Raw genomic sequence first — 17,447 nt, 5'->3', positions numbered from 1 at the left:
AGTAACAGCCTAGTTGATCAGGCCCTGATCCATAGGGAGGCCTTGTCATGGACCGGGCCGCGGGGGCGTTGATCCCCGGAATAACCTCCAGGTAACCTCCAGGTAACCAGGTAAGGTGTTTGAGGAGGAAAATTATGGTAATCAATATGATATTGTGTATATAGACTTCAGTAAGGCTTTCGATAGAGTTCCACATCAGATGCTATTGAGGAAACTTAAGGCACACGGAATAGGAGGAGAAATTTTTTTCTGGGTAGAGGCATGGTTGACAAATAGGCAGCAGAGAGTTTGCCTAAATGGGGAGAAATCAGAATGGGGCACGTCACAAGCGGTGTTCCGTAGGGGTCAGTGTTGGGCCCGTTGTTGTTCACAATTTACATAAATGACATAGATGAGGGAATAAATAGCGACATAAGCAAATTTGCTGATGACAGCAAAACCAACCGTCCAGTTCATTCTAATGAGGACACTAGAGCACTCCAGGATGATTTAAATAGACTGATGCAATGATCGGAGAAGTGGTAGATGCAGTTTAATATAGACAAATGCAAAGTTCTAAATGTTGAACAGGAAAATAACCATGCCACATATAAACTAAATACTGTTGATCTTAAAACTACTGATTGCGAAAAGGATTTAGGAGTTCTGGTTACCAAGACAACAGTGCAATAAAGCTAACAGAATCCCTGGCTTCATATCTAAAAGTATAAATAATAGAAGTCCTCAGGTTGTTCTTCAACTCTATATATCCTTGGTTAGGCCTCATTTAGATTATGCTGCACAGTTCTGGTTACCATATTACAGAATGGATATAAATGCACTAGAAAACGTACAGAGGAGGATGACAAACTTGATCCCATGTATTAGAAATCTTCCCTATGAGGATAGACTGAGGGCCCTGAATGTGCAGTCTCTCGAAAGGCGTAGAATTAGGGGGGATATGATCGAGGTGTATAAATGGAAAACAGGAATAAATAAAGGGGATGTAAATAGCGTGCTGAAAATTTCCAGCCAAGACAGGACTCGCAGCAATGGTTTCAAGTTTGAAAAATTCAGATTCAGGAAGGATATAGGAAAGCACTGGTTTGGTAATAGAGTTGTGGATGAATGGAACAAACTCCCGAGTACAGTTATAGAGGCTAAAACGTTGTGTAGTTTTAAAAATAGGTTAGATAAATATATGAGTAGGTGTGGGTGGGTGTAAGTTGGACCTGACTAGCTTGTGCTACCAGGTCTGATGCCGTGCTCCTTAAGTGGAAGTGACCTGACTAGGTGGGTCATTGGGCTAATCCTGGGGGGATACACAAATAACCCGCACATAAAAGAGAGAAGCTTACGACGACGTTTCGGTCCGACTTGGACCATTGACAAAGTCACACTAACCAGAAGTGGAGCAGGACGGCTATATATAGGCAGGAAGAGGTGGTGGTGGTAGTAGTAGTAGTAGTACAAGAATGGCATATAATACCGACAAGATGAAATTAAGACACATGCGCAACACCCGGGCATCCCTATCGTAGACGTTTTACCATCCAGCCAGCCACTGGATGGCGAAACGTCCACAACAAAGACAATCAGACGCCGCACATGTGTCTTAATTTCATCAGTAGTTGTAGCAGTAGTAGAAGAAGTCGGACCGAAACGTCGTCGTAAGCTTCTCTCTTTTATGTGCGGGTTATTTGTGTATCGTTCCAGTCACGGTATTGTGCCTCTTTTTGTTATTCCTGGGGGGACATGGACCTGCTTTGCATGGGTCAGTAGGCCTGCTGCAGTGCTTCTTCTTTTTATGTTCTTACGTTCTTATGTAGATATAAAAATTTCGTATATACCCCGACTTACATTACATGATAACACTCATATTAATAATGATAATAATAATATCGTTATATGAAACTCTAAACCCGTGTGGGTCATTCAGATGAAGATGTGGAGGTTCAATCTTACGTTGGTTAATCGCGAAACTGGGAAATTCTACCCTTGCAGCCGGTGGCCCAATTCCCTGCGATTGGCTGTTGAAGCTTCCAACACTGGTGAATGGTTGGTGAGAGGACTGCCCGAGGCACAAGGAACAGAGTAATACAGTATCACTTGTAGCAGATGGCTTGGTTTATCGACTACACGAGGGTCATCAAGGATGAGTGTCACCTGTATACCCCAAACCAAGGAGACTTTAATCTCTAAAATAGGGATTAAATCATATTAATTGTATTTGTGCACAGATGTACCAAGTATATTTACACTGCTGCTCTCGGTGATTGCACATCAAGACATTCCTCAGTGAATATTTAGTTCATGTGTAGCAGAGAATTTTTCGAGTCTTTTCCATCAAAGGTTAGCTTCTAAGTCATTATTTAGGTATGACTAAAAGGAAAATTAGCACACGTAAGCTTTATGATTATTATTTTATGGTAACTCACAGAATTGGTAGGGTTCGAGCCCATGGCATGGGTTCGAGCCCCACAGATTCTGTGCTTTGTTTGCAATCGTGTTATTTTTCAAGACACTTCAGGTATCCTCGAAAGATTACCTGAAGTGACTGACCGATTTTTTTCTTCCATCAAACTTTCGCTAATAACCTGAGAACACTTCATTCGACTGGCTTCAACAGTGGTTTACTCTATATGAGTAGTGGTTCAAGCAACTACTGGCAAGTGCAGGTGACCAGCTTATCAAAGGAATGTAAACCTTTATAACTTCCTGAAACCGTTACATAAACATTCTAAAGGCTCTTCTGCATGGCTTCCAGCCTTCTACACTTGTGTATACTAATTCACCGAAGGCAGAAAGTGTATAAGAAATGGGAAGTTAACATTTGCCAATTTTATGTGCTAAATAGCATAAAAATTCCCACATCCCCTAAATTAAATCATGTTAAAAGGGGTTCAAGCTTTAATGACCGGCGCATCATGCAAACAGAATAGTGCCCAATAAGTCTATTTTATGTAGGTGCATATTTGTCACTGATTTCCATTTAGTAACTATAGAATGCCTTTAATGATCGGCTTCAAAACAGTATGGCTGATGCATTCCATAAGAGGACTGATACCCTGTGAGTTCAGATTGAGTAGGTGCAAATGTGACAAATTGCTATTTCCGTTAAGAAAAATTTGGATTCATTGTATTCTGAGCAGTAACTAACGAATGGATTATCTGATACACCCCAAACTTCCAGCATCGATGAGCTTTGTCAACGGAAAGTTAGGCATTACCTATGAGCTGTGTAATCTTATTTTTGCTTGCTAATTATGTTAAAAAAAAAAAAAAAACTAGGTTCCACGCAATAAATGTAGAATTCCTCTTCGGATCAACTGCAACTGTATACTTGTGTGGCATTTGATTGGAAAGATCACACACTTCTTGTAGACTATGCAGATGCCAATTTGCCAATATACATCTAGTTAAAAACATGGATTTCTTGGAGAATGCCTCGTCTGGTTGGCTTCCCAACTTCAGCATTTATGCATTTTAATAAGAGGGAGCCATGTCATTTTAGTGGAATCTGATTTTGTCAATGAAATTTTCGTAGTTCAATAATCTTCTAGACTACGTAAAAAAAATTAAATATCAAGATATTAATTTACGAACTAAAACCTACAACCATAAAAATTAAGCTAAATTTCATTTTTTTATATTTAAATGTCATCTGGTTACGTGTTCTTCCCTAGTGGAATAACGTGCGGGACTTACAGTGAAGTCGGTCTATTGGTTTCTGCAATACAAATGGAAGAGGAAACCTTCCTGAAGGAATAAAATTTAAGATACACTTAGGGCTGAATTTTTTTTCATACAGGTTAACTCTGCGGGAATCACACGCCATCATTGCCGAGTGATTCCCATAACCGTTTATACATTTCCACACATACATATGCACAAGTATACATGTGTGTGTTTATATACATAAGCGCACACACATGCAAGCACATACATATGCACATGTAAACATACGCATACACGTATATGTATACGTGAGCACATAAATACAACCGCATACTAATAACCGCACACAATGCACAAAAATACATATGCGCGCACACGCATATATACATACAGAACATGTATTTTGCTTCACTAGAATTTCACCACCGCCCTGCGTTATTACTTTCATTGTAATGAGAAAAAGGTGGCTGGGCTGATAGAAAATGGGGATACCTTTCTGGGATCTCACATCGTCTGAGAAACATTGTTTCACAGTGACAATTTCGTAAACGTTCCAGGTAACTCTACAAACTAATATCTGCATTTTAAATTAGGTTACACAAATTTTATATATATATATATATATATATATATATATATATATATATATATATATATATGAGAGAGAGAGAGAGAGAGAGAGAAGAGAGAGATTAGAGTCAGCAGGATTCGAAACCACGTCAGGGAAAGCTGGCAAAGTTCCACAAGTGACGCTCTAGACCACTCGGCCACATTTGCCTCAAAACTGTTTCTGCATGGTGCACTTATATATATATATATATACAAACAGGGAGTAGAATGAAATCAGCTTATAGGCGTCCACACCACCGTATGTCCTTCGATGGCGGGTACAACATCAAGCTTGGCTGGATGCACTATTGTTAAGGACTGTGTGGTCTAGTGGTCTTAAGCGACATGCGTTTTCGCTCACCATCAGGCGGGCCAAAACAGCATGGGTTCGACTCCTTGGCTAGTGCAGTGTTACTGATCAATACCACTCGTTTCGTGGGTACAAATTATATATATATATATATATATATATATATATATATATATATATATATATATATATATATATATATATATATATATAATTATATATATATATATATATATATATATATATATATATATATATATATATATATATATATATATATATATATATAATTATATATATATATATATATATATATATATATATATATATATATATAATTATATATATATATATATATATATATATATATATATATATAAATATATATATATATATATATATATATATATAAATATATATATATATATATATATATATATATATATATATATATATATATATATATATATATATATATATATATATATATATATATGTCGTGCCGAATATGTAAAACTGGTCAATTAGCAAGAACTCATTTAAAATTAAGTCCTTTCTAAAATTTTCTCTTATACGTTGAAAGAGATATTTTTTTCATTAATGTTAATGTAAAAAAAATTTATTTTGCACCAAAAGAATCTTATAAAACTTACCTAACCTTATTATAACAAGAGCAATTTATTTTAGCCTAACCCAACTATATATATTTTAAATACGTTTACAATAATTTAATACTAAACAAACACAGTGAAATAAATTTTTTTCGTTAGGTTCAAAATGATTTTGGCGAAATTATTGCATACACAAATTTTCACTTGTCCTATATGGCAAGATGAACGTTGCTATTTTAGCCAAGATCGCAAGTTCTGCCTATTCGGCACGATATATATATATATATATATATATATATATATATATATATATATATATATATATATATATATATATATATATATATATCCACAACACTTTTGACAACTTGGTGGGTGAACATAACCAAGAAACCTTCAAATCTGCAGGTTCACTAGTGGTGCGAGAATGGACTGAAAGAATGGGTGTGATAATGGCCTAGGGGTGAAGTGCACGCTCACTTCTGAACGACGACGACTACGACGTGCCAGGCTGGAGATGTATGAAGTTTGGTTATTGCCCATTAAAATCGGTTTCTGGAAATGGCGATGCAATTGCTGCTGCAGCCGCCACTTTAACAGCAGTCAGACCAACCTCCTGTCTTTTTTTTTAAGTTTAGGGAGAAAACACGTCCTGGAGTGCTATGACGTGCATAGCACTCCAGTTAATTTATATGTTAATACAGGTAAGCATATGATAACCTAAAGAACCCAAACTTAACCAAACCCAAATAACCCAAAGTAAATCATAGAATATCAGACAAAATGCTCGTAGTATGTTAGATCGCAGGGAAATGAACGAAGAGGAATTCGGCGAAAAATGCAAGCTATAATGGGAGAACAAGTGCCAGCCCACTGCTACACCAACAAAATTATCATTGGAAATATAAGACGCACAACAGCCACTGTTGATAAAGTAATACGTCACTGCACTCATCTCCTTAATTATCTCATCTGATAAGAATCATCAGTGTGGCAGACATCATCGTCGCTTGATTAATCAAAATGCAACAACCATCAGCATATTATGCCATGGAGGAGGATCCATTTGTGGCAGTGATACTACTGTTGTTTACCACCTCTCAACCCCCTCCTCAGAGCTACCACCATTACCACCATCACCACGACTAGAAACATTACTCTTATCACTACGTCACCACTGTCACCTCATCACTATAATCGACAGAGACAGTGAAACCAAGTTATCAACACATCACACTACCACACCATCACACCATCAACCTTACATCACACGAACACAACATCATTCCAACACTACATAACCATAACAAAAATCCCATCAAATCACCACCATACCTGTAAGAACAAATCACCATCCCACTACCACAGTGCCACTACATTAAAACATGTATCATCACCATTACTATCTCATCATATATAAAATCATAGCAACATTTGAACAAAACAATAATCACCATACCATAGCACAACCATCATTACAATAATAACACCACCACATCACTACCATAGCCACACCACCGCTAAAACACCTTCACTACCATAAGCACACCATCACCATAACCAGAACACTACTATTATAATCACACCCAAAACGACACTATTACTGCCACCATTACCTTGGTACTACCACTGCCACCATAACCTTGGCACTACCCCCATAACTTTGGCATCATCACTGCCACTATAACCTTGGCCCTACCACTGCCACCATAACCTTGGTACTACCACTACCATCATAACTTTGGCATTACCACTGCCACCATAAACTTGGCACTACCCCCATAACTTTGGCATTATCACTGCCACTATAACCTTGGCACTACCACTGCCACCATAACCTTGGTACTACCACTACCATCATAACTTTGGCATTACCACTGCCACCATAACCTTGGCACTACCCCCATAACTTTGGCATTATCACTGCCACTATAACCTTGGCACTACCATTGCCACCATAACCTTGGTACTACCACTACCATCATAACTTTGGCATTACCACTGCCACCATAACCTTGGCACTACCCCCCATAGCTTTGGCATTATCACTGCCACTATAACCTTGGCACTACCACTGCCACCATAACCTTGGTACTACCACTACCATCATAACTTTGGCATTACCACTGCCACCATAACCTTGGCACTACCCCCATAACTTTGGCATAGTCACTGCCACTATAACCTTGGCACTACCACTGCCACCATAACCTTGGTACTGCCACCATAATTTAGACACTACCCCCATAACATTGGCACTATTACTGCCACCACAGCCTTGGCACTACCACTATCATAACCTTGGCACTATCACTGCTATCATAACCTTGGCACTACCAGTGCTATCATAACCTTTGCACTACCACTATCATAACCTTGGTACTGTCACTATCATAACCTTGGTACTACCACTGCTGTCATAATCTTGGCACTACCACTATCATAACCTTGGCACTATCACTGCTATCATAACCTTGGCACTACCAATGCTATCATAACCTTGGCACTACCAATGCTATCATAACCTTGGCACTACCACTATCATAACCTTGGTACTGCCACTATCATAACCTTGGCACTACCACTGTCATAACCTTGGCACTACCACTATCATAACCTTGGCATTACCACTGCTATCATAACCTTGGTACTGCCACTATCATAACCTTGGTACTACCACTGCCATCATAACCTTGGTACTACCACTGCTGTCATAACCTTGGCACTACCACTGCCATCATAAACTTGGCACTACCACTATCATAACCTTGGCACTACCACTGCTGTCATAACCTTGGCACTACCACTGCCATCATAAACTTGGCACTACCACTATCATAACCTTGGCACTACCACTGCTGTCATAACCTTGGTACTAACAAAGACTGGGCAGGCGATGCAAAATGCCCCCAATAAAAAGTAGGGGCGCTATTGGTACACTAAGAGAAAACACCATAAGTGTCCGGGGCCCAAAACTGTTCAACAGCCTCCCATCAAGCATTAGGGGAATTGCCAATAAACCCCTGGCTGCCTTCAAGAGAGAGCTGGACAGATACCTAAAGTCAGTGCCGGATCAGCCGGGCTGTGGCTCGTACGTTGGACTGCGTGCGGCCAGCAGTAACAGCCTAGTTGATCAGGCCCTGATCCATCGGGAGGCCTGGTCATGGACCGGGCCGCGGGGGCGTTGATCCCCGGAATAACCTCCAGGTAACCTCCAGGTAACCACTGCTGTCATAACCTTGGTACTACCACTGCTGTCATAACCTTGGTACTACCACTGCTGTCATAACCTTGGTACTACCACTGCCATCATAACCTTGGCACTACCAATATCATAACCTTGGTACTACCACTGCTGTCATAACCTTGGTACTACCACTGCAATCATAACCTTGGTACTACCACTGCTGTCATAACCTTGGTACTACCACTGCTGTCATAACCTTGGCACTACCACTGCCATCATAACCTTGGCACTACCACTATCATAACCTTGGTACTACCACTGCTGTCATAACCTTGGTACTACCACTGCAATCATAACCTTGGTACTACCACTGCTGTCATAACCTTGGTACTACCACTGCTGTCATAACCTTGGTACTACCACTGCTGTCATAACCTTGGTACTACCACTGCTGTCATAACCTTGGCACTACCACTGCCACCATAACCTTACCTGTAGTTCAACTGGAGAGGGTCTGAGACCAAGCCTCGTGGTGGATCAGGGTCTAATAAACCAAGCTGTTACTGCCGGCCGCACGTAAACCGACGTACAAACCACAGCCTGGGTGATCAGGTACTGACTTGAGGTGCCTGTCCAGCGCCTTCTTGAAGACAGTCAGGGGTCTATTTGTAATCCCCCTTATGTATGCTGGGAGGCAGTTGAACAGTATTGAGCCCCTGACACTTATTGTGCTGCATCTTGGTGTTCACTTGGCTTCCCTGCTTCTCGTTGAGGGAATGTTGCATCTCCTGCCGAATCTTTTGATTTCGTAGAGAATGATTTTCGTGTGCAAGTTTGGTAGTAATCCCTCTAGGATTTTCCAAGTGTATATTATCATATATCTTTTTCGCCTGTATTCCAGGGAATACAAATCAAGGGACTTCAACCGTTCCCAGTAATTTAAATGCTTTATCGTACTTGCGTGTGCCGTGAAAGTTCTCTGTACATTCTCCAGGTCAGCAATTTCGCCTGCCTTGAAGGGGGCCGTTAGTGTACAGCAGTATTCCGGCGTAAAGAGTACAAGCGATTTGAAGAGAATCATAGGCTCTGCATCCCTAGTTTTGAAGGTTCTCATTATCCACCCTATCATTTTTCTAGCACATGAGAAAGATACATTGTGGTCTTTGAATGTGAGATCCTCTTACATTATCACTCCCACATCTTTCACATTAGTTTTTCGCTGTATTGTGTGGTTAGAATTTGTTTTATACTCTGATAAAGTTTTAATTTCCTCAAGTTTTCCATATCTGAGAAGTTGAAATTTCTTTTCATTGAACTTCATATTGTTTTCTGCGGTCCATTTAAAGATTTGGTTGATGTCCGCTTAGAGTTTTGGCGCTACCATTGCCAGCGTAACCTTGGCACTACCACTGCCACCATAACCTTTTCACTACTACTGCCACCACTCCATTCCAAACCAAACTGCCACTTCAATAATCAAGCTACCATAACCACATCACTACTAATATACACCATAACCAATCAACTTATACAATAACTACCACACCACTACTACACCACAACCATCACTGTCATCACGACCACAATCACATCACCACTACTACCATAATTCTGGTGCCTTAATATTGCCTGTGTGGTAAAGCTTAGATGGGAACATAAAAATACAATAGTATAGTTAAAAAATAAGTAGAGTGGACTTCTGGACCTCATTACAGTGTGTGGGGGTAATTAGCAACTAATCAGTGATAAATTAGGATTAAGTAATTTAGCCAGACTGGAAGTCGTGGGTTTTACCATTTGCCCCACCCCTTACACCTTGCTCTCGTATCTTGCCCTCCCCACCTTATACCTTGCCCCCATCTAACATCTTTGCCCACCTCACTCACCATATCCCAAACAAATACTCATCCAGCTCCTCACACACTTTGCTACTAATATACTCACACTTTACTCCCCTCCCATACATTACTACTCTCACTTTCACCCTGCCCCTCCCACACATGTGACCTTCACACACACACACACATCGCCTCAAACTCGCACTGTCCTTCATTAACCTCACCTACGATTTTTCTTTTACATAAGCATCCTGCGCATTCCCTTCTCGTAAAACCATTCTCCCCTTACCACCCCCTGCCCCCTAACCTCAATCCGTCTCCCCCTGAATTTAATCTACCCTCCCTGGTAGGGCTCCTAAATATCCCCCATGCCTTCAAATCCACACCACCGCACACAAAACAGGCCATGGCAAATCCCTAAGGCGTCAAGGGAGTCTAATGGTATCTTTTTCTTCTCATTTGACGTCCGTAATCCTCAGAGGCCCGGGCAGTAAACAGAGGGATTGGAGGAGGTTCGTTTAGGTGTACCACCCTACGGAATGTATGTAAACCCAAACTTTTCAATGGTTTGATACCAATTTTAACTTTCCCGTTGTTTGATATTAATCTTAACTTTTCAGCTGTTGGGTAGCAATCCTAACTTCCCAATGGTTAGGTAGCAATCCAAACTTCTCAATGGCTTGGAAGACATCTTCAATGATAGTATGCCCATCATCAATGGCTGGGTACTATCTCCTCTGATTGGGTACTATTTCTAACTTTTGTGGTTAGGTACCCATCTCAAACTTTCACGTGGTTGCATATTAATTAGACACATCCCAGAGTAAACTTCAAAATGAATGTCCACCAACTCTCCCTAAAAACTTCCTCCATAAAGGTCTGCCTGCCAAAGAATGCATCGTTGTACACTACGGCTTAAACCATCCATTGATTTTATGCTAAACAAAGCTTGCCGCAATCAATCTTGCTTTAACCACCCACCTGAACAGTGTGTACATTCGCTAAATCCAGGTGCAGCTGAGCACTTTCATCGACTCGCCATGCACACTCCTAGTCACCAACCACAGAATATACAAATGTGTAAAAAAATAACTACTTACAAACCCTCTAGTTCAGTTAGTTGTAAGGATGTTGTTTTCTTATAAATGGCTTCGTGTATTGTGATTACGTCAATTATGTGTGACATACATGTATACTGTATATTTTTAAATAAAATATATAAAAAAAGGTTCAGTTTCATTATATATAAAAAACAACCTGTTCCAACGGAAACCACCATATAAGCCACACTACTTGGCTTTCTTGTCTTATCTTTGACTATAAGTTCCTGTCCAGCTAGTCTGTGGATCGTATGTTGGACTGCATGCAACCAGCAGTAACTAATATGATTGAGCAGACCTTGATTCATCAGGAGGCCTGGTCTGGGACCGGGTCGAGGGAGGCGTTAACCCCCCCCCACCTGGAAACATCCCTCAAGTATACTTCTGGTATTAACCCACGGGGGTTAAACAAAAGGAATTCATTAACATCGTCAAATTAAGTATGGCTGTACCCTGTTGGTACATGGTATCAAACTGTGTCGCGAGAATATTCCACAAATGCAGAATACTTTACGTTCAAACTAACAAATATCCAGATTCTTATTTTTCAAGGGCACTGTTTGTGTAATCTTTAAGTGGAGCCTTTCTTAATACATTTTATATTAAATGTTTTCCCTCAGTCATACGAGAACCTAGATATGTTTGTTAATGCAATGCTTGTTGACCATTATATATATATATATATATATATATATATATATATATATATATATATATATATATATATATATATATATATTATACAAAACAACCAGAGTGGTTGTTTTGCATATTCTGAAATCACCTGTTTACTGTGATTTTATTGCATATATATATATATATATATATATATATATATATATATATATATATATATATATATATATATATATATATACATATATATATATATACATATATATATATATACATATATATATATATATATAAAACGTCTGACAAAAATACAAGCACTTCAAGACAGGCTAGCCAGTTTCACGGAGTGCTGTCGTGGACATTAATATATAAACAGCACGTCAAATCCCAACCTCCTCCCACTCTTTCTTACGTTTTTTTTTTAAACAGAGTTTATCTATGCTCTGATGACAGAGGTCGTTTTGCCAAATAGGCCAAGATTATCTGGTAAATCAGTGAATAAATAAATATATAAATAATACACACGCACACGCGCGCGCACACACACACACACACACACACACACACACACACACACACACACACACACACACACACACACACACACACACACACTAGTCAATTAGCAAGAACTCATTTAAAATTAAGTCCTTTCTAAAATTTTCTCTTATACGTTTAAAGATACATTTTTTTTTTATGTTAATGTAAAATTAATAATTTCTTAAAAAAAAAAATTAGAAAATTTACCAAACCTTACTATAACAAGCGCAATTTAATTTAGCCTACTCCAACTAAATATATTTTAAACAAGTTTACAATAATTTAATAACAGACAAACACAATGAAATATATTTTTTTCGTTAGGTTCAGAATGATTTTTGCGAAATTACTGCATACACAAATTTTCGCTTCCCTTATTCGGCAAGAAAAGCATTGACATTTAAGCCAAAATCGCAAGTTTTACCTACTCGGCACGACAGATACGCACACACACACACACACACATTATATATATATATATATATATATATATATATATATATATATATATATATATATATATATATATATATATATATATACAGAAACACACACACACACACACACACACACACACACACACACACACTTGGAAGTTGAAGACTGAGATGAGTCACAGGGATGTTAGGAAGCAATTCTTCAGTCACCGAGTGGTCAGGAAGTGGAACAGTCTGGCGAGCGATGTAGTGGAGGCAGAAACCATACACAGCTTTAAGACGAAGTATGATAAAGCTTATGGAGCAGGGAGAGAGAGAGGACCTAGTAGCGTTCAGTGAAGAGGCGGGGCCAGGAGCTGAGTCTCGACCCCTGCAACTACAATTAGGTGAGTACATACCCATATATAGTATGTGTGTGTACTCACCTAATTGTGGTTGCAGGGGTCGAGACTCAGCTCCTGGCCCCGTGTGTGTGTGTGTGTGTGTGTGTGTGTGTGTGTGTGTGTGTGTGTGTGTGTGCGTGCGCGCGCGCATGTATGTATCTTAAATGTTTGGGCAACTGACCATGCTGTAACTCAATTATTCTAAGAAAACCAAATACAATGAGTTGCCTTTCCTTTTCTGAACCAGCTTCATCTACGAGGCTGAGTATTTTATATGAAGCATTTCCAGCGTCCTCTTGTAGTCCCACAATATAATCCATTTACCTCATCTCGGTTTAATGACTGCCCGAGTAAAGACGGCTAAATTTTCAACTAAACTCAAATATTATTTCAAGTCTAAAAGTACTAGGATCGGCATAAGAATGTCATCTGAGGACGCGGTAAATCTCCAAGTGAATACAGACCAAGTTTTCCAGTGAGCCAAAGACACCAATATTATGTTCAATGAGGACAAATTCCCATTGCCTCATTATGGAAAACTTAAGGAAATAATAGCTAAAACTGATTATAAAAGAAATTCTACCAAACAATAAAGCGAGAAACTAATCCGAAGGATTTGGGACTTATAATGTCAGAGAATCCCACCTTCAAGGATCACAACAGCGTCACTATCACATCTGCGAGACAAATGACAGCATGGATAATGAGAACCTTCAAAGCAAGGGATTCTATGACAATGATGATCCTTTAAGTAACTTGTTCACCCTAGGCTGGAGTACTGATGTACACAACAGTCCCATTCAAGGCAGGTTAAACTTCAGATATAAATTTATTGAGAACCTTCACAGCACGTATCAGCTCAGTCTAGCGCCTTAATTACGGGGAATGTTTGTAGTTCCTTGACTTGTACTCCCTAGAATGTAGGCGAAAAAGATGCATCATAATCTACACCTAGAAAATCCTAGAGAGACTGCTTCCAAATCTGTACACAGAAATTGCTCCCTACAAAAGCAAAGACTCGGTAGCATGCCTACAATGAAAAGGAAGGCTACCAAGGGTACACTAGGAGAAAATAACAAGTGTCTGGGGCCCAAGACTGTTCAACAGCCTCCCATCATAAATAAGGGGAATTGCTAACAGAACCCTGGCTGCCTTCATGAGTGATCTGTGCACACACCGAGAGGGCCTGATCATCCTGCCTGTGGCTCGTACGTTGGATTGCGTGCAGTTAGCAGTAACAGCCTGGTTGAACAGGCTCTGATCCACCGGGAGAGCTAGTCGAGGACCAGGTCGCGGGGGCAATGACCCTGGAACAACCTCCAGGTAAGTAATGGGCAATATCCAGAACTAGTGGTCAACATCTAGCACTAGGGAGGCAGCACTGGGAGGAGCAACATCTAGCACTGGAATAAGCAACATCTAGCACTGGAAGAAGCAACATCTAGCACTGGAAGAAGCAACACCTAGCACTGGAAGAAGCAACACCTAGCACTGGAAGAAGCAACACCTAGCACTGGAAGAAGCAACACCTAGCACTGGAAGAAGCAACACCTTGCACTGGAAGAAGCAACACCTTGCACTGGAAGAAGCAACATCTAGCTCTGGAAGAAGCAACACCTAGCACTGGGAGGAGCAACACCTAGCACTGGGAGAAGCAACACCTAGCACTGGGAGAAGCAACATCTAGCACTGGGAGAAGCAACACCTAGCACTGGGAGGAGCAACACCTAGCACTGGGAGAAGCAACACCTAGCACTGGAAGAAGCAACACCTAGCACTGGAAGAAGCAACACCTAGCACTGGGAGGAGCCACATCTACCACAAGGGGGCAACATCTGAACAACTACTGAACTAGTCAATAAGTGTTATGACGCGGTGTGGATGATGCGAAGTGAGAAAAAATGAGTAAAAAGCAGGATCAACAAAGCCACTGTAAACACCAAATTACTTAAAAACATCACTTAAAAAGCACACCACTTAAAAACCACATCACTGAAAAGCCAAACAGCTTAAAAACAAATAACTTAAAAACCAAATCACTTAAAAACAAATTACTTAAAACCAAATCATTTAAAACCAAATCACTTAAAAATCAAGTCACTTAAAAACAAGTAACTGAACTCAAGAATCACTGATAATCCCTAATACCACTAAAAAATACAGCCACCTATGGCTGGTGGGTCCATCAAACTCATGTTTAGGCGACCTGATAAACAGCCCAACGGCTATTTCCAGCTTGTGTAAACGCACTAGACTCCTTCACTATCCCGTGTGTGCACTACTTGCTAAACATCCTCCCATCATCCGGGGCTCGTTTAGAGACTCGCATTTGAAGGGTGAGGCCAGAACAGATTCAGTCATCTTCTCAGAACAGAACTTATTATTAACTGGGTAATGGTAATATATCACTGACATTTTTGGGTTAGCCTTTGTAATTTACGCGAGTTAGACTATGCATGGTAATTATACTTACGTCTACCTGTACCTAAATAAACTTACTTGCTTACTGTGGTGACTAGCTGATTTACAAAGATGAGTTATGGGTCACTCCCTGAGGGGATGGGGGTGACAGGGTGGGGGGAGGGATGTGTTTCCCTTGGTACATCTCCAGTGGGAAGGGGGGAGGGATGTGTTTCCCTTGGTACATCTCCAATGGGAAGGAGGGAGGGGGCGAGAAATGGGTGGGTCACTGTGGTCAAAAGCCTCGTCCACAAGGCCATTAATAATTAAGAGTGGGTGGATCTGCAATTTTTTTAAATCGTATGCGTGTGTAATATATATATATATATATATATATATATATATATATATATATATATATATATATATATACATAGGGGAGTAACTAAACCGCGCTTGGGAAAATGGAAGACCATCAAGTTCAGTCCAAGAAAAGGGAAAAAATCATGTCCAATTTCTTGGAACAAGAGTTCTTCGTCATCAACAAACCTCCTTCAAGGAGTCAAGATAACAGAACAAGGCGAAATAAAAATGCCTCTGTGAAAAACAAAGAATCCTTCGTGTACTTTCGTCCTTAGACATCAGAGTAAATGTAAGGGCAGATTCTACCCTTTAGAACTGCGCGAATGCCCCAGAGGAAGGACAATTTACTCTTGATGAAGCAGCGGCCTTGCTAGCCGGAGATATGGCTGATAACACTACCTGCATGTCCTGAGTGTGTGTTGCTGTACCAATCTGCTTTGCAGGTCAACACATCCCGATATCTAGGAGGGGAAAAAAACACCACCATCCTTAAAACCTTCGATATATATGTGGTGTTTACTTTGCGAATGTGACACTAAGTAACTTCCCTAACGGAAATAGGCCACAATAACTTCACTTATCTAATTTAATAATGTAATAATTTGTGTATACTACACGAGCGTACTTAAGAATTTGCTTATGCATAAAAAAAAACTAAATGAAATGTTACTTCGTTCACACTTGAATTTACGAGAAGCGACAAACACTTTCTAAAAACATCTGAACCAAGTTCTAGCGAGTATTATTCAAAACCTTTTAGAATTTTCATAATAAATAAATACCTATATATATATATATATATATATATATATATATATATATATATATATATATATAGTTTATAAACACACTCGTCACTCTCGCACATACAAATAATTATACATATATACGTCCAAATAAAATTCCCGTCATCAGTATTGTCCAGGTCATATTCCCTCCCCTCCTCTTCCATTAAAAAACGGGACCATTATCGGCCACCATAAACTACACAATGCCGGCATCAAATGTCACCAATTATATGCTATGTGAGCATCATCAACGCCCGCTGCTTATATATGCCCTTCAAACATTCTACATACGAAAGGGCTCTCGAGGCAATGCCGAAAACAAATAAAAACCAGGCATCCTTTCCCATACCTCACAGGACTCACTATCAGAGGTTATGGAGGGGTCAGTGGGAGACGGTGAATAACGCACAACGAGCACAAATCACACGTAAAGGGGATTCGATGAGGCGAGAGGGAATTGGAGGGAGGGAAGGTTGGAGAAGGCTGCCGAAAACAGGCGGGTGAATGCCTTAGGTTGTTAAACATTCCCTCGGGCATTGCAAGTGGGAGTGACGCTCTCAGTAGGTCTTGGAGTCTTCTTTGCATCAA

The 17,447-nt window shown here is 39.8% G+C and overlaps 1 protein-coding gene across 1 annotated transcript in view; it reads right to left on the bottom strand.

Annotated features, from left to right (window-relative positions):
- Positions 1-17,447, bottom strand: part of LOC128688793 (nephrin) — a gene marked incomplete at its 3' end in the record, with an annotated part of 745,578 nt that overhangs the window by 726,760 nt on the left and 1,371 nt on the right.

This window comes from Cherax quadricarinatus, chromosome 16 (assembly GCF_038502225.1).
Source record: "Cherax quadricarinatus isolate ZL_2023a chromosome 16, ASM3850222v1, whole genome shotgun sequence".
NCBI lineage: Eukaryota > Metazoa > Arthropoda > Malacostraca > Decapoda > Parastacidae > Cherax > Cherax quadricarinatus.
This window is presented reverse-complemented; position numbering and strand designations above follow the sequence as displayed.